Genomic DNA, 18,431 nt, shown 5'->3' with positions numbered 1-18,431 from the left:
CCCTGGTGGCGCAGTGGTTGAGAGTCCGCCTGCCGATGCAGGGGACACGGGTTCGTGCCCCGGTCTGGGAAGATCCCACATGCTGCGGAATGGCTGGACCCGTGAGCCATGGCCACTGATCCTGCGCATCCAGAGTCTGTGCTCTGCAACGGGAGAGGCCACAGCGGTGAGAGGCCCATGTACCTCAAAAAAAAAAAAAAAAAAAAAAAAAAGTAGAATTTAGGGCTTCCCTGGTGGTGCAGTGGTTGGGAGTCCGCCTGCCGATGCAGGGGACACGGGTTCGTGTCCCGGTCCGGGAGGATCCCACATGCCGCGGAGCGGCTGGGCCCGTGAGCCATGGCCGCTGAGCCTGCGCGTCCGGAGCCTGTGCTCCGCAACGGGAGAGGCCACAGCAGTGAGAGGCCCACGTACTGCAAAAAAAAAAAAAAAAAAAAAAAAAAGTGTCAGCAAGAATGTGTAGCAACAGGGCTTCCCTGGTGGCGCAGTGGTTGAGAGTCCGCCTGCCGATGCAGGGGACACGGGTTTGTGCCCTGGTCCGGGAAGATCCCACACGCTGCGGAGTGGCTGGGCCCGTGAGCCATGGCCGCTGAGTCTGCACGTCCGGAGCCTGTGCTCCGCAACGGGAGAGGCCACAACGGTGAGAGGCCCGCGTACCACAAAAAAAAAAAAAAAAAGAATGTGTAGCAACAACTCTCATATACTCCTGGTGTAGGTGTAATCTTGATGCTCATTTTACAAAACAATTTGTCATTAATTGCCAAAGGTCATAGGTATATACCCCCATGAAATGGGTGCACAGGTAGACCAGGATATATGTTTAATAAGGTTCATAGCCTCATCATTCATTACAGCCTCAATCTGAAAACAACCTAAAGTTCATTGACTCTAGAACATTATATTGTAGAATAGAATATATGGAAAATATAGAACAATGAAAATAAACAAACTATACACTCAGCATTATAGATGAATCCTTCAAACATAATGTTGAATATAAAATACAAGTCCTGGGAATTCCCTGGCGGTCCAGTTGTTAGGACTCCACTCTCTCACTTCCGAGGGCCTGAGGTTCAATCCCTGATCAGGGAACTAAGATCCCACAAGCTGCGCAGCATGGCCAAAAAAAAAAAAAAAACAAGTCATAAAATGATTCATAGAATTTGATTTTATTTATGTGAAGTTCAAAAACAAGCAAAAGTAAACTATGTTGTTTAGGGATGCATACATAAGTAATTGAACTATAAAGAACAGCAGAGAAATGTTTACTATATTAAAGCCAAAGTATGAGTTTGGCCTGGTAAGGGGGAAGGAGGATGGAGAGCAGCATCCAGGCAGAGGAAAAAGAATAACTGGGCAATAGGAAGGAGATGATGGAATTCGAGGAGTTTAAAGGAAGCCAGTGAGCAAAAGGAAGAACAGGAACTTAGAGGCCAATGTAAGGATTTTCAGACTTCATGCTAAGAGCAATGAAAAGCCACTGATTGGTTGTAAGCAATATGATTAGATTTTCATTTTCAAAGAGTAATTTTGTCTGTTATATATAAAACAGATTAGGGAAAGTCAAGAGTGGATACAGGAGTATAGTTAGGAATCTATTTTAAATGGCTTCAAGTGAGAGATAATAGGGCTTCAAGTGGTACAGTGAGAGTGGTTAAGAAAAGGATGAATCTGAGATGGGCTTGGAAGATGGAATCAATAAGACATGTTCCTTAGGGAGTTTAGAAAACAGAATGAGTTATCATGATTCCGATTTTCTGGCATGATCAACAAGGTGCCATTAATCAAGAAAGGGAACACTAGTGGGGAACTGGATCTTGATTTGGATTCCTGGAAGACCCACAAGTGCTGGTGTTACCCAAGCAGTTGAATAAATGATCCAGAGCTCAGAAGACGTACTGATCTAGCGAGAGAAATTTGATATTTTTTTCTTTTAATGTACCATGGCAGTAAATGATACAGAGCATACCTGAAGTACCAAGGGCAGATAAAATGACTCAGACAGGACAGATAGAAGCAAAAAACAGTGAAAATGTTAATATTATCTATGTCCAAGGCACTATACAGGATGCAGGGTCACACAGGTAAGTAAGATATGGTCCCTAGTTTACTGCGAAGTGGAGGAAACACTTAGATTATATAGATCTTACCTGGTAAATGACAAGAACTAAAAGATGCTTTGAGATCCCAGAGGGGTGCAGTTAATGTTGGAAACTTGAATAAGGATCAGTCATAAGGCAAAAGGTGGAAAAGGCGTTCCAGGCATAAGCAATAAGATGCACAAAAGCATTGAGTCTTGAAACAGTGTGGACGTGAGTAATCACAAGCAGTCCAGTAGCATTAACACACAGGGTTTGAAGGTTGTGCAACAGGAGGTCAGACTAAAGAGAGAGAAAGGCCCGGGTTATGGACTGTCTCGCTTGCCCTTCTCAGGAGTTTAGGATTTATTGGATAGGAAAGAGGAGTGTATATTTCTATGTTAGGGGGATTACATAGACCAGGCATGGAGGGTGAGGGCCAAGCTGAACACAGCAAAGCTGGCTAGAAAAGAAAGAAGCTGCTACATGTATGGGAAGTGGTGATAGGGGTAAAGAGGGGGCATCACATTGGATAAATATTTAGGATTACCCTTTAATTCAAAGGGCCTGTGTGAAGTCTTATCTGCTTAGTCCCAGGCTTCTCCCAGCTTTAAATGCAGTTGACGGGTACTTGGGAGAGTTGGCAGAAGCCCAGGTTTTAAATCTCTGAATTTCTACAAAACAGAAAGGAAAAGCAAGCAAACCACAACCACTACATAAACAGAGCAAATATGCCTGGGCAACATATACCACAAAGCTAGGGGACCCCAAAATACACGTGGGTGCGGCCAAACCCCCAGCAGTCAGATTCTCAGGGCCTGTGCGGGAGGAAGGAAGCTAGCGGGCGACGGCTGCAAAGCAGGTGCGGGCAGGTGCGGGCAGGTGCCCTTGGGCGCCAGGAGCGCTTGGCTCCCGGCTCAGCAGCGGGCAACGCGCAGCCGGCGAGGGAGCGAGCGCTTTGTCGGCTCCCGCCCCGGCGGCGCTCGAGTCCGCAGGACTGCAGGGGTCGGAGCAGCTGGGCCACCCTGTGACTAGTCGGTGTTCCGATGTGAGACACGGCCCAACACTGAGGAAGGAGAAGCCGCTGAGAGTAGAATAAATCTCAGCAGCACCTGAACAACCAGGACAAAGTAAAGGAAGTTTCAGGGGGCAGGAAACAGGGCCAGGGAACTCCAGAGAGAAAGCCACCGAGGTTTTGACTGCTACACAAAAGCAACAGAAGAGGGAGCATGCTAGAGTCAGAAAAAATTTTCTCCACCAGCCTCACTGTAAAAGTTCAGAGGGGAAAAAAAAAGACACCAAAAAACAAAAAAAAAACCCCACAAACACCCCCCCACACACACAATTTCCCATAGAAATGAGCATGAGGAGAATATCCAGGGGAAATCCCATGCAAAAATTTATTATAAGAAAAAATAAGGAGCAAACTAACATCCTTACAGACAAGGAAAGCAGGCCAGGAAGATGCGCCCACAAAAGAGCCCAAAACTGTAACCTACCATTTCAAAACAAACCTAAAACACATTAAGAAAATGATTCAAGATGTGAAAGAACATCAAGAATCAGAATTAGAAAAGCTCAGCATTGAGGTGACAGAACTCAGTGAAGAATTAGATTAACTAATTAATTAATTAAAAAGAATTAGATTAATGAATGCCTTAAAAGAAATAGAAGGTGAAAAGGGAAAGTTTTTCATTTTAAAAGAGACATTAGGGAATTCCTTGATGGTCCAGTGGTTAGGACTTGGCACTTTCACTGCAGTGGCCCAGGTTCAATCCCTGGTCAAGGAACTAAGATCCTGAAAGCCACATGTGGCCAAAAAGGAAAAAAAAAAGAGAGAAATTATTTTTAAAATATAAAAGAAATGAAGAGATGAAAACAGTGAATCTAGTACACAGATCTTTTCCAGCATCTACAGACTGGGAGCTCTGCTTTTTACCTGTTGCTGCTTTACAGTCTTCCTCCTGGACATCTTTGTATCTTGTGGCCCCCCTCAGCTCTTGTCACATGGCAAGTATAGAATACCTTTGTTAAATAAGTGGTGCTTAACTCCTGTGACAACTCCCTTATTCCCAATCTCCAGGACTCAGAGGAGTCTTCAAAGATAGGAATACCACTAACCCACTTCCCTTCCTCCATGGCACTGAGTTAATTTTCTATTGTCACTTAGGAGAATAAAAAAGGGGAGACCCTTTCAGAGATCAAATGCCAGGACTTAAGGCATTTTTCATGCTCTTTCCTTTTTCAGTAGTTCTACTTCCCCTTGTGCCCACTGTATCCTGGTATGTAAGCAAGCTTTTCCTATCATGTAAGAAATTTTCAGAATACAAACATATTCATTTGGCCTAAATCAGACATATTAATTCATTCAAAACTTCATTCAGCAAATAGTTGTCAAGTAACAAATAGTTATTGAGCAGTAATGAACAAGACCAAAGATTAGGTTCCTGCCTTCATGGAATTACCATGAGCTGAGAAAGATGTAAACCAGTCAACATGTAAACAAGATCATTATAGGTTGTGATAAGCAATGGGAGGGAAATTAACAAGGTGAGGTAATGTTGGGGGAAGCTATTCTAAATAAGAAAGTCAGGGAAGATCGCTGTAACCACATCCTAGTTTTTTTTTTGTTTTTTTTTTTTTCTGGTACGCGGGCCTCTCACTGTTGTGGCCTTTCCCGCTGCGGAGCACAGGCTCCGGACGCACAGGCTCAGCGGCCATGGCTCACGGGCCCAGCTGCTCCGCGGCATGTGGGATCCTCCCAGACCGGGGCACGAACCCGTGTCCCCTGCATCAGCAGGCGGACTCTCAACCACTGCGCCACCAGGGAAACCCCACATCCTAGTCTTAAATCATCTGGTTAGTTGAATAATATTAAGATATTTAAGTGCTTTCATATGAATCCCAGTTGTTATTACCCTTTGGGACTACCTACAGGCCTTCTTCCCTGTGACTTCATTTCCTCCAAAAGGTACATGGATATAGAGGTACATAAATATGCCTCATTCCTGACCTTGAGAACCTATAGTTTAGTAGAAGGAACAGACATGTAAACAGATAAGAAAATACAACATGGCAAAGGGGATACCACAAGCACAAACAAGGTTACTGTTCTTCCTGGTTAACTCTTCTGTCTTGGGCCTCTGGTGTCCCTGGAAAACCCTGTTTACCTGTTTGGGTTTTTGTCTGAAAATTCTTCCTGGCTCCCTACATAATCTTAATATTTACTTTTAAGTTTTTGGCTATATCAGAAGTAACTTCACTTGGCATGCATTACTAGCTTAATTCCCTCATAGCTGGTAGATCCCAGCATTGGCTTGAGATACATAACAAAGTACTGGGGAAAATATTTTTAAAAATTACTTTCTTAAAGAGCCCATATTGTTCATGTCAAATTTTTCAAATAAATGCTAAATAAGATGTCTGGCCAGATAATTGAAGCTGGCTGTTATCACACAAGAGAATGTATTCAAATGATAATTGTCATGATTAGAAGCCTGTACTGCATTTCAGTGTCACCGTTTTCCTGTCAGTAACCATGTTAGTCTGGTAACCAGGCAGTGAACATTTATTTGGACTGCAGGAATTTTTAAAGACAGATAACACAGGCACAGAATATGCTATAAAAGACACACAGAGTTAGAAGTATGTGAACAGATACATAGGTATTTTAATTATGTTCTGAAGTGGCTAGTGGTTTATTTAGCTTGTCAACTCTTAGATTCATCACAACTCTTTCAGATTCCTCTGAGATACTTCCAACTACTGGGAATTGCTACCTTCCCCCAAATAATGGGGTAGCCGCATTCCAGGTGCTAGCATCAGGGACAGATGAGAAAGAGCAGTGATGTTTCCCTTTGCCCGATATCCTTCACTTCACATATTACAACGTCTCCAAGTGAAGTAGATTTAGCTGTCAATCCTAGCTTTATATGAGGTGGTAAGTGAAGAAAGAAGGGGATTTAAGTCCTCCAAAGGCACCTTCTCTCTGTGTGATTCTTTAATGAGGATGACAGCAGGACTGAGGCTTCTGGAAATTCTCACACAGGAATTAGGTGGAATCAGTACATAAAGAGTTCCAATAAGGTCCCCCAGAGCAAGGGAATAAGGTCAGGAAAAAGTCAGCTTCTGAAGATACACACTCCAAGAAGCAATAATTATTTTGGAAAAAAAGACAGAAAACACCTAGCTGTATGATGTGTCCATGCTTTCAATCTAATTAAAGCACTACATTAATATCCCATGCACACCCCTATCATTGCACTTACCACACTGAAATATGAATTGTTAGTTTAGGTATCTGTCCCTTCTGCCTAATCATGAGTTCATTCATGTAGGAACAGCATTTTAGTTATTTTCTCACTTTCAGAATCTAGCACTGTGTCTGGCTAGAATAGGGACTGAATAAATGTGCGTTGAATAAATGCATGGGAAATATAATTAAAGTAGGCATACTGCAATAGGCATCTGCATGCAGTATGTAAAAACGGTAATTGGATTAAATATAATATTATTTAGTGTTATTTAGAAATATCTAAGAGAGCTATTGAATCAGAAGGCATGAGCATTCTGAAAGTGTCCACTACAGTAGTGACAGGTATTCATTAGACTATTGCAAGATATGGATGAGGGCCTTCCCTAGCCGTCCAGTGGTTAAGACTCCATGCTTCCACTGCAGGGGTCACAGGTTCGATCCCTGGTCAGGGAACTAAGATTCCACATACTGCATGGTGCGGCCAAAAAACAAAAACACAATGTGAAAGAATTTCTTTCAAAAACATGTAGGTCTGGATATCCAGGCTCTATGCATATTTATTCATTTCCATAGCATTTGTTGAGTACTTGGTATATGTCAGGTACTAAGACAGGAACTAGGACTACAAAGACAGATATTCATAGTCCTTACACTCAAGATGTTTACAGCCTAATGGGGGAAAACAAACATTAAAAAAAAAAGGTGGGCTAAAATGTTATAGACTCTGTGATAAAAGTTTGTTACTAGTAGTGAGAGGCTGGAGGGATTACTTCAGATATGCTCTGCTAATGGGAGACACAGAATAGGGAAGATGATGCTTAATCCAAGTCTTAAAAAGTTAAGAGGTTGGGACTTCCCTGGTGGTGCAGTGGTTAAGAATTTGCCTGCCAATGCGGGGGACACGGGTTCGAGCCCTGGCCCGCGAAGATCCCATATGTTGCGGAGCAGCTAAGCCCCTGTGCCACAACTGCTGAGCAACCCACACTTGCCATAACTAGGGAAAGCCCGCACACAGCAACAAAGACCCAATGCAGCCAAAAATAAATAAATAAAAATAAATTTATTTTTTAAAAAAGTGAAGAGGTGGTGAACAGGGTGGGAGAGGGCAGAAGGGCATTTTAGTCTGAAGGAGCTGCTAGAGAGCAAGCGAGGAAACCATAAACTTGTGACTCTGTATAAATTTCAGAAGTGTTTTTTTCTACTTCTGTAAAAAGTGGCATTGGAATCTTGACAGGGATTGCACTGAATCTATAGATGCCTTTTGGTAGTGTTGTTGTCTTAACAATATTAATTCTTTCAATCCATAAACACAGGATGCTTTTCCATTTATTTGTGTCTTCTTCAATTTCTTTCATCAATGTCTTGTAGTTTTTGGAGTAGGGATCTTTCACATCTTCACTAAATTTATTCCTAAATATTTTATTATCTTTGATGCTATTGTAAATGGGATCAATTTCTTTATTTCTTTTTCAGAAATTACATTATTAGTGTATAGAAACACTACTAATTTTTGTGTGTTAATTTTGTATCCTGCAACTTTACTGGACTCATTGATAAAATCTAACAGTCTTTTGATTGAGTCTTTAGGATTTTCTGTCTATAAAATCACTGTCATCTGCGTACAGAGACAATTTTACTTCTTCCTTTCCAATTCTTATACCCTTTATTTCTTTTTCTTGCCCAATTGCTCTAGCTAGGACTTCCACTACTATGTTGAATAGGCATGGTAGAAGTGGGCACACTTGTCTTATTCCTGATCTTAGAGGAAAAGCTTTCAACCTTTTGCCATTGAGCTGTGGGTTTACCATACATGGCCTTTATTATGTTAAGATATGTTCTTTATATGCCTAATTAAAAAGTGTTTATCATGAATGGATGTTGAATTTGCCAATGTTTTTCCTGCATCTATTGAGATGATCATATCATTCTTTTCTTTAATTCTATTAATGTAATGTAACACATTAATTGAGTTGCATATGCTGAACCATCCTTGCATCCCATGGATTAATCCCACTTGATCATGGTGAATGGCTCTTTTAATGTGTGGCTAAGTTCGGTTTGTTAGTATTTTATTGAGAATTTTTGCATCTACATTCATCAGGGATATTGGCCTGTGGTTTTCTTTTCTAGTGGTGTCCCTTGCAGTTTTGGTATCAGGATAATGCTGATCTCATAAAATGAGTTTGAGGGTGCCCTCCCCTTCATTTTTTGTTAGAGTTTGAGAAGGTTTGATGTTAATTCCTTATTAAATTTTTGTTAAAATTCACCAGTGAAGCCATCTGGTCCTAGGATTTTCTTCGTGGGAGATTTTTTTTTTAATAAATTTATTTATCTATTTATTTATTTTTGGCTGCGTTGGGTCTTCATTGCTGCACACGGGCTTTCTCTAGTTGTGGTGAACGGGGGCTACTCTTTGTTGCGATGTACAGGCTTCTCATTGTGGTGGCTTCTCTTGTTGTGGAGCACGGGCTCTAGGCACGTGGGCTTCAGTAGTTGTAGCTCACGGGCTCTAGAGCGCAGGCTCAGTAGTTGTGGAGCATGGGCTTAGTTGCTCCGCGGCATGTGGGATCTTTCCGCACCAGGGTTCAAACCTGTGTCCCCTGCATTAGCAGGTGGATTCTTAACCCCTGAGCCACCAGGGAAGCCCCCGTGGGAGTTTTTTGATTATTGTTTTAATCTCTTTACTAGTAATTGGTCTATCAGATTTTCTATTTCTCCCTTGGTAAGTTGTATATTTATGAGAATTTTTCCATCTATTCTAGGTTGTCCAATTTGTTGGCATATAGTCATTCATAGTAGCCTCTTATGATCCTTTGTATTTCTGTGGTATCAGTTGTAATGTCTCTTTTTTCTATTATAATTTTGTTGTTATGGGGCTTCTCTTTTTCCCTTGGTTATGCTAGTTAAATGTTTGTCAATTTTGTTTATCTTTTCAGAGAACCAACTCTCAGTTTGGTTAACCTTTTCTATTGTTTTTCTATTCTCTATTTATTTCTGCTCTAATCTTTATTATTTCCTTTCTTCTGCAAATTTTGAGCTCAGTTTCTTTCTAGTTCCTTAAGGTGTAGAATTAGGTTGCCTTTTGGGGCTATTTCTCACTTCTTAATGTAGAGAAGCAAAAAAGTTGATGGCTTATTTGAGCAGAAGTTAGCATGGAAGGGGTGTACAGCTCTGGAAAGATAAAGTTCTAAAGAACATCCTACAGTGTGCTAAGATGTTTTTATGTTATACTGTATGAAATTAGAAGTGCAGAGTGTATTAGTTTGCTAGGGCTGCCAAAATAAAGTACCACAGATTAGGTGGCTTAAACAACAGAAATTTTTTGCCTCACAATTCTGGAGGATAGAAGTTCAAGATCAATATGTTGGCAGGGTTGTTTCTTCTAAGGCTTCTCTCCTTGGCTTGTAGATGGCCATCTTTTCCCTGTGTCTTCACAAGGTCTTTCCTCTGCACATGTTTCTATCCTAATCTCTTCCTCTTATTAGGACACAGTCATATTGGATTAGGGCTCACCACAATGACCTCATTTTAAATTAATTACCTCTTTAAAGACCCTATCGACAAATACAGTTTCATTCTAAGGTACTGGAGGCTAGGACTTCAACATATGAATTTCAGGAGAGGGGGGCACGATTTAGTTCGTAACAAGGTTAGATGTATATTTAGGTCACCAGGACAGCAGGGCAGAGGACAGGCTAGATGGGTGCAGGGCTAGGGACAGGGAGACCCTTTGGATGACTATTGCAATAGTCTGTGTGAGGGATGATCAGAGCCTGAACTAGAAAGACAGAGGAGGGTGTGTCAAAGACAGATGATAAAAGAGTTATCAGGAAAAAGGGCCTGCAGGATAGAATCTAAACTCCTCAGCATAGTTCACAGAGCCCTTGACAATTCAGCCCTGACCCCTCAACTCAGACTCATGTCCTGCCACTTGCCATCACACATGCTACCCTCTAGGCATAAAGACCTTCTCAATGTCTCCGATCACACTATGCTTTTTCTCAAGGTCAAGTCTGTGTGCCTGCTCTTCCCTCTGCCTAAAACATTCTTTTCCCTTTTCTTAGTCAGTTAAACATCTATTCAGGTAGAGGTAGTCCAGTGTTACCTTCCCCATGAAACTCCAGCTTTCTCTGGCAGCGAATCAGTTCCTCCTCCGGACACTCTGTGCATAGACTGTCTCACACGGTGCTATAATTATTTTATATTTTACATGCTTGTCACCTCCACTAAACTGTAAATTCCTTTTGGGCTGGGATTGGTTTCCTTTCTTTGTTTCCCCAGAGCCTGACATGGTGAACAGCAAATGGAAAGTGTTGCATCAATATCTGATGAATGTATGAGAAAGTCTTCACCTGATACCACCTAGATCCTACCAGGTGAGGCCTTGCCTGTCTTTCTTCTGTAATATCTCTTTTTAACTAAAACACTAGGAAGAGACTAAAGCAAGAAAGTCAGATTTTCCATATTTGGGGCTAAATCTCTCTTATAAAAAGAAATAAGATCTTTTCACAAACCAGCAAGGAAAATTCCAGGGGAAAAGCCAGGCAAATCAGCAGAGTTTCCAATCTGTCACCACTTTAATCCTTCTTGTAAATCACTTCCAGTTTAATTTTAAAGGACAAAACACCACTGTCTTCATGTCTTTTTCTATTTAAGAACTTAATGAGTGGCTCCCATTGCCTATCTGATCAAATCCAAGTTTCCCAGTCTGGTTTTGAAGATCTTCCACAGCCTGGCTGCATTTCACCTATCCAATTCACTGTCCACACAACAGTCAGAATTACCTTCCTGAAACACTCTCACACTCAAAAATATTTTAAGGCTCCTCATGACTTCAGATGAATTTCATATTCCTCACATAAGCTTTCTACTGTTTGGCCCTGGTCTTGTGTTTTCTGGCATATCCTCTTCTGTAGTCTTCAATCTTCAGTTAATTTCCCAAGTTGTCTTTCCCAGATATTTCTTATATTCTTCTGTTTTTGTGTCTCTATATTGTTCAAATTGTTCCTGAACCACCTGTAATGCTCTCTCCCACATCTGTTTTAAAAGTCAGCAGTTCCAATACAAAAGACATCCAATCCACCAAGCTTTCTTCATTTTCTCTACCCTCATGGAGAATCAATCTCCGTTTGGAGCCAGTTGGCTGGGACCACATGCTCTTCTCATATTCCTTACAGCGTGTCATAATACTGTATCCTTCCATGACAGTTATTTATGTAAGTACTGTAGCATGTCTATCAGCATACACACATCTTTTAAAACACGCTCCCTAGACCCCACATCTATCGTTCCATTTTACTGCTTCCCTTTCTAGTAAAATTCCTCAAAAGATCTGTTTATATATGCTGTTTCACTTTCTCTCCTCCCATCTTTTGAGCTCACACCAAACAGACTTTCATCCATCACTCACTGAAATTGCTTTTATCAAAGTCATCAATAACCTGCATATCTTAGAAAGTCAAAGAGCAATACAGTAAGTCCCCTACATATAAACCTTCAAGTTGCGAGCTTTCGAAGATGTGAATATGCATTCAAATGTCCAATCACATAAGTTAGTTCACATGTCTGGCATACATTGTCACATGCATCCTCTACACGTGCTTGTGCTTTTGTGTACTTTACTGTACAGTACTATATAGAGTACAGTAGTACAGTATCTCTATTTCAAGCCCAGGATGTCTGGAAGCAAGCGTAAAAGTGGCAGTGATGGAGCTGGTACTGCTAAGAAGCGCCAGGAATTGGAGGCCCAGAGAAAGGGCAAAGAGAGACAAGAGGAAGAAGAAGTAACTGAAGAACTGAAGAAATTCATGATGCAGGAAGTGGCAAGGGTATTTTCTTTATTTGAGGAGGCACTATTAGTTTTTGAGGCACAGGACCGTGTAGAATGGTACACGAAGGAAGGTTGCAGAAGCCGCTGAGAATGCAATCCAGTGCTACCGTGTCATCTATGATGAGAAAAAAAGAGCTATTACTCAGACGTCACTGGATCTCTTTTTTTAAGAGGGTAGATAGAATTGAATCCAGCAAGAAACCAGAACCTGTGCCATCAACGTCAGGCATGAATGAAATTGCAGCTGGCCCTCCGTCTCCTACTGCTGACCATCCTTCAGCTCTAGCATCTCCCACCTCCTCTCCCTCCTCCAGTCAATAACTCTTCTTGCCTGTTCACTCAATGCCAGCCCCTGTATGCCAGCTGTTGTACTGTACTACTGTACTTTTCAAGGTACCGTACTATAAGATTAAAAATGTTTTCTTTATTTTTTGTGTCTGTTTGCTTTTTATGTATTATTTGTGTGAAAGCTATTACAGTACAGTGCTATATAGCTGATTCTGTTAGGTGGGTACCTAGGCTAACTTTGTTGGACTTACAAACAAATTGGACTTATGAACGCGCTCTCAGAATGGAACTCATTCCTATGGAGGGGACCTACTGTATTCAGTTGTCATCTTGAACAAACCATACTATTTGACACAGTTAATTGCTCCTTGGTGCTTGGACCAATCTCCTTCTTTGGTGCCTGGAACACCACTTTCTCTTGTTCCTCCTCATCCCTCCTCCACTTCTCTGGTGTTTTTACTTGATTTGAATTATCCCAACCTCTACAAGTTGAAGTGCCTAAGATTTAGCCCTCCTCATCTCTTTTCCCAACATATTCACAGTCTGGTCTCAGCCAGTGCCATGGTTCTAAATTTCATCAAGAGGTTGACAAGATCTAGTCTTCTGTCTCCAGCTCTTACCTTTCTCCTGAATTCCAGATTCATATGTACCACTGCTTAATCAGTATTTCAACTTAGGTGTCTAATAGGCATCCCAAACATAATATGTCCAAAACTTAACTCTTGATTTCTCTCCTCTAAACATGCATCTATCACACCTTTCCTCATCTTAGCAAATGGTCTCTCATTTCTTCTAGACCTTAGAGTCATCTTGGACCCTTCTCCTTCTCATCTAATGCATTGGCAAATTTTGCTAGCTCTGCATTTGGAATATATTCAGAATTTCACTACTGTCCATAACTCTTTCAATGCTACCACTCTGATCTAAGCCACCATCATCTCTTGCTTGAGTTATTTCAATAGTCCCTTAACTGGTCTCTCTGTGAATGAGCTTCTTCCCCCACCCCTTTCCAAACCCTCAAAGTGGCCTTTCTTAAAAGCATAAACACTGATTATATGCCTTCGCTGCTCAAAACCCTCCAATACCTTCCCACTTCCTTCAGAATGCAACCCAAAGCCTTTACTGTGGCCTACAAAGCATTATGTCATCTGTCCCACCACTCCCTCCCTGAACTCGTCTTCTTCCACACTTCCCCTTGCTCAATCAGTTCCATACCTTGATACTTAATGTTCCTTCACCTGGCTTTTTCTCCTCTAGGCAGCCACAGGCACCCTCACTTCCTTCATATCTCTTTTCAAATTCTATTTTATTAAAGAGGCCTTCTTTGACCACTTTATATAAATTAGCAACTTTTTCCCATTATTCTCGTCCTGCCTATTGTTCTTCGTAGCACTTATCACCACTGGACAAATTATGTTTTTGTTAATATGTTTTTACCTGTCTCCCCCAACTTGAATATAAGCTTCTTTAGAGAAGGCAATTTGTTTTATTTACTGCTGTATTCCCAGGACTTAGACCAGTGCTTAGCATATTGTAAGTGTTCAACTTATATTAAATGAATGAACAAATAATTGCTACCTATTAGATTGAAAGCTCCTGTGGCCAGAGACTAGCTCTTATGGATTATATAGTCCCATTAACACCTAGCTTAGTACCTTGCATATTAAAAGTTCAAAATGTTAATCAAATTGAATTGCATCTTATTTCTCACTGCTTCTCAAAGATGCTCTCTGTTCCTTTTTGGCAAGTTTCCGTACTTCCACCTGCTTCCTTCCTTCCTCTGCTGCAGCTCACTTCTGCTGGAAGCCTCAGTTCCTGCTATTTCTCTCTTTAACTTCCTCTTTTCCTGTCTATATTCTATTACAGCTTTGGTCTCTGGGCTTACAGGCAACTTCATATTACAGCTATCACCTCTTAGAGGCTACAAAGACTATCCCCTACAATACAGCAGCCTATACCACCACTTATTCTTTGCTTCATGGAAATTCAGCCTTGCTTTCCCAACAATACTGTAATGACACTATGGCAGAGATCATATCATACTCCCAAATCCTTGAGAACAGCTAGTACAAGGTTACATGTATGGTAAGTGATTAACAACTATATCAACTGATCCAGAATAGTACTTCCATTTTTTTTTTTTTTTCGGTACGTGGGCCTCTCACTGTTGTGGCCTCTCCCTGCCTGCAGAGCACAGGCTCCGGACACACAGGCTCAGCCGCCATGGCTCATGGGCCCAGCCGCTCCGTGGCATGTGCGATCTTCCCGGACCAGGGCACGAACCCGTGTCCCCTGCATCGGCAGGCAGATTCTCAACCATTGCACCACCAGGGAAGCCCAGTATCTCCATTTGCATACTAGACAGCATCACTTGGGTAGCTAATAGGAATGTTATTCTGTCTGAAACAGAATTCCTGATTTTAGCACTCATACATATTCCTTTGCCATTCCCCCACCGACCTTTTACTGTCACCAGTAGGTATCCAGTTTTTTAAGCCCAAAGTCTAAGAGTCACTTTTTTTTTTTTTTTTTTTGCAGTACGCGGGCCTCTCACTGTTGTGGCCTCTCCCGTTGCGGAGCACAGGCTCCGGATGCGCAGGCTCAGCGGCCATGGCTCACGGGCCCAGCCGCTCCATGGCATGTGGGATCCTCCCGGACCGGGGCACGAACCCACGTCCCCTGCATTGGCAGGCGGACTCCCAACCACTGCGCCACCAGGGAAGCCCAAGTCACTTTTTTTTTAATTAGACTTTTATTATGATTGTGGATTCACATGCAGTTTTAAGAAATAATACATGAAGATCCCGTGTACCCTTTACTCAGTTTCTTCCAGTGGTAACATTGTACAAAATTATAGTATACTCTGATGGTTCCTCAAATAATTAAACATAGAGTTACCGTATAACACAGCAATTCCACCTCTGAATATATATGTAAGAGAACTGAAAACATATGTCCACATAAACATGTGTACACGAATGTTTACAGCAGCATTATTCATAGTAGCCAAAAAGTAGAAAAAACCCAAATGCCCATCAGTGAGTGGATGGGTAAATAATATGTGTTATATCCATATAATGGAATATTAATCAGACCTAAAAAGGAATGAAGTACTGATACATGCTACAACTTGGATGAACCTTGAAAACAGTAAGTAAAGTGAAAAAAGTCAGACCCAAAAGGCCATATATCATGTTATTCCATTCATTTGAAAGTCCTGAATGGGAAAATCTACAGAGTGGTTCCTTAGGGCTGTGGTAGAATGAGCAAGAGGAGGAGATGGAGAAGATGAGGTAAGAGAGGTAACGGGTCCAGATGATGCAGGGCTTTTTAGGCTACTTTGAGACATGTTTTTCTCTGAGTGAGATTACAAGGCCTGGAGGGTTTTGAGCATAATCTGACTTTTAAAAGTCACTCTGGCTTATATATGGAGAATAAACCACAGGAGGAAAAGAGGGGAAGCAAGGTGGTTTGTGAAGAGACTATTTCAAAAATCAAAGCAAGTGATTATGGTGTTTTGGAGTAGGGATTAACTTTGTAGGTGGTATGAACTGATTGATCAGGACATGCTTTAAAGGTAGAACCAGAGGATTTGTTGGTGAAGTCAATGTAGAGTATAAGAGAAAGAGAAAAGCCAAGGACGACTCGAAGGTTTTGGGTCTGAACAACTGGACAGATGGAGTGGGCATTCACTGAGGTGGAGAAGAGTGTAAAAGGAGCAGGTTTTGACGAGCTACGTGGGGAATTTGCTTTTGGACGCGTTAATGTTGAGATGTTGGATATATGGAGTATAATAATCTGTGCTGGGGCTCTAATTTGCAAGTTGTCAATGTGTGGATTGCATTTAAAGCCCTTAGGTTGAATGACATCACTTAGGGCATTGGCCTAGAGAGTGAAAAGGTCCAAGACACTCCAAAGGCACTCCAAAATGAAGAGGTTTGAAAGACGACAAGGAGACAAGAGTACTTAGAATAAAAAACTCACATTCCCTACCTTAATGGAGACCTGGCCCTTCTCCATGTCTGTAACCTCACTCTCCAGTCTGGTAGGATACTCAGTTTTTGAAGGACACCAAGCCCTTTCCTGTCTCATGGCCTTTGTCTTTGCTGTGCTTCCACCAGGCATGTTTCCACCCAGGCTCTAATTTTGGTCACCTGCTTCTCTTACAGCAACCTCGGCTAAATTGTAACCCTGAGTTTTATGTAAACAACCAAATTGAAAAGCCCCAAACTGGCACCGCATCCCTCACCTCCCTGCCCCCCGACACCAAGTTATGGCTTTTACTACAATCTGAAATTATTTCACTTGTTTTTTGACAAAATTATTACTATACACCAAATAAAAGATCAGCTATTCCTCCTTGTACTTAATTTTCTGGAGAGCAGGGGCCTCATTATCTTGTCCTTTGCCGCATCTCCAATACAAATGACATTGCCTCAGCAATCAATTCTCAGTTTTCAGTATTTGTTAACGGAACGGATTGCGGGAAACCAACAAACTTGCAAACAAAAGGAATTCTGCCCGCCCATCCACCCCGTCCCAGAGTTGCCGGGAAGGAGGGAGGGAGGGAGGACCTCGCGCATGCTCCACTGTTTCCTGAGCGCTCGAGGCTGAACCCCGCCCCTTTCCTTTGGCTGGTTTAACCACTGCACATGCGCGATAAGGGTCTTGTCCGTTCGTTCGTCGGCGCTATCAATAAAGTTTTAGAGAGCGCTCACTTCTCTTTTCCTTGGCAAGATGGCGGAGTACGACTTGACTACTCGCATCGCGCACTTTTTGGATCGGCATCTAGTCTTTCCGCTGCTTGAGTTTCTCTCCGTAAAGGAGGTGAGTGGGTTTTTGAGCGCGAGGAAGGCGTGGGAGCGCGTGAGATGTGGGGCAAGGCCGAAAGGCGGTGGCGGTAGCCTTAGGCCTTACCCACGTGTGAGGCGGCCCTGAGTTTGGTCCCGAGTCGGGCAATAAGGATCTGCTGGTAGTTAAACGTCGTCCCTGTTGAATAGCACCGCGGAATTCGGCCGTGAGTAGGGGTGAGGTGACAGTATGAAACTCGGGGGGAGAAAGGGAGGGGGTCTCTGCTTCACTTCTTGAGGTGCCAGTGCCGAAGGGACTTCCGCGTCGTTCCTCTTGGAAGTTGACGATTGGCTGGCTTCCCTGTATAAATGCTTGAGCTTAACTTCAAGCTGGCTTCTAAAAGCAACTTGTACTGTTAGAGATTTAAATTTTTCTTTTGGGCACAGTAGGAAGGATGACCTTGGCTTTGTGCTTTTGCTTGCTGGATCGTTTGGAATGATTTTCTTACACTTAAATATCTAGCCCCTTGGTTTCCGTAAAGTTGTGAGTTCTTTGCGAGGAGTTTAACTGGTGTTTCGGTAAATAGCCACTACCTGGAAGCGTAGCATATTTTGTCCAGTGGGGAAGGGAACCCAAAAAATAATCCGACAGTAATTTTATCTTAAGAGTTGTTTTTCACTGTATAGATGTACAGACTTCGAGTGATTTGAATTGGTTGTTAATGTTCATCGAGCTATTCCGGATACCTTGAAAAAGTATTTGGTCCTAGTACCTCATTTAAAAATATGTCTCAGTCCTAAAAGTTTGGAGATATTAGGCTTAGTTATACCGTAGTTTATTGGGAAATTGATATATTTTAATAGTTACAATAAAGTAATATTACTGTGATGAAGGAATTAGAATATTGGTCAGAAAAAATGCGTTCTATTTCTAGAAGCAGATTAAACCACAAGTCTACTTAGGGCAAGTCTACTCTGGATTTGGGGAATAGATTTTGTGTGTTCCAACAGCAATAAAACAAAAAAGCCCTGCAAATAAACATTAAATTGTTCTGATAAGTTTTCAAATTTTCCCATGGTTCATTGGATAGGGATAACCCTCAAATTCATATGAGCCTTTTCTAAACACCTACACACAACTCTAAAGTTAATGATATTAGGGAACAGCAAAGTTTATTTTCAATAAATATTCA

The sequence above is a fragment of the Hyperoodon ampullatus genome (genome assembly GCF_949752795.1).
Source record: "Hyperoodon ampullatus genome assembly, chromosome: 17".
Lineage (NCBI taxonomy): Eukaryota > Metazoa > Chordata > Mammalia > Artiodactyla > Ziphiidae > Hyperoodon > Hyperoodon ampullatus.
This window is presented reverse-complemented; position numbering follows the sequence as displayed.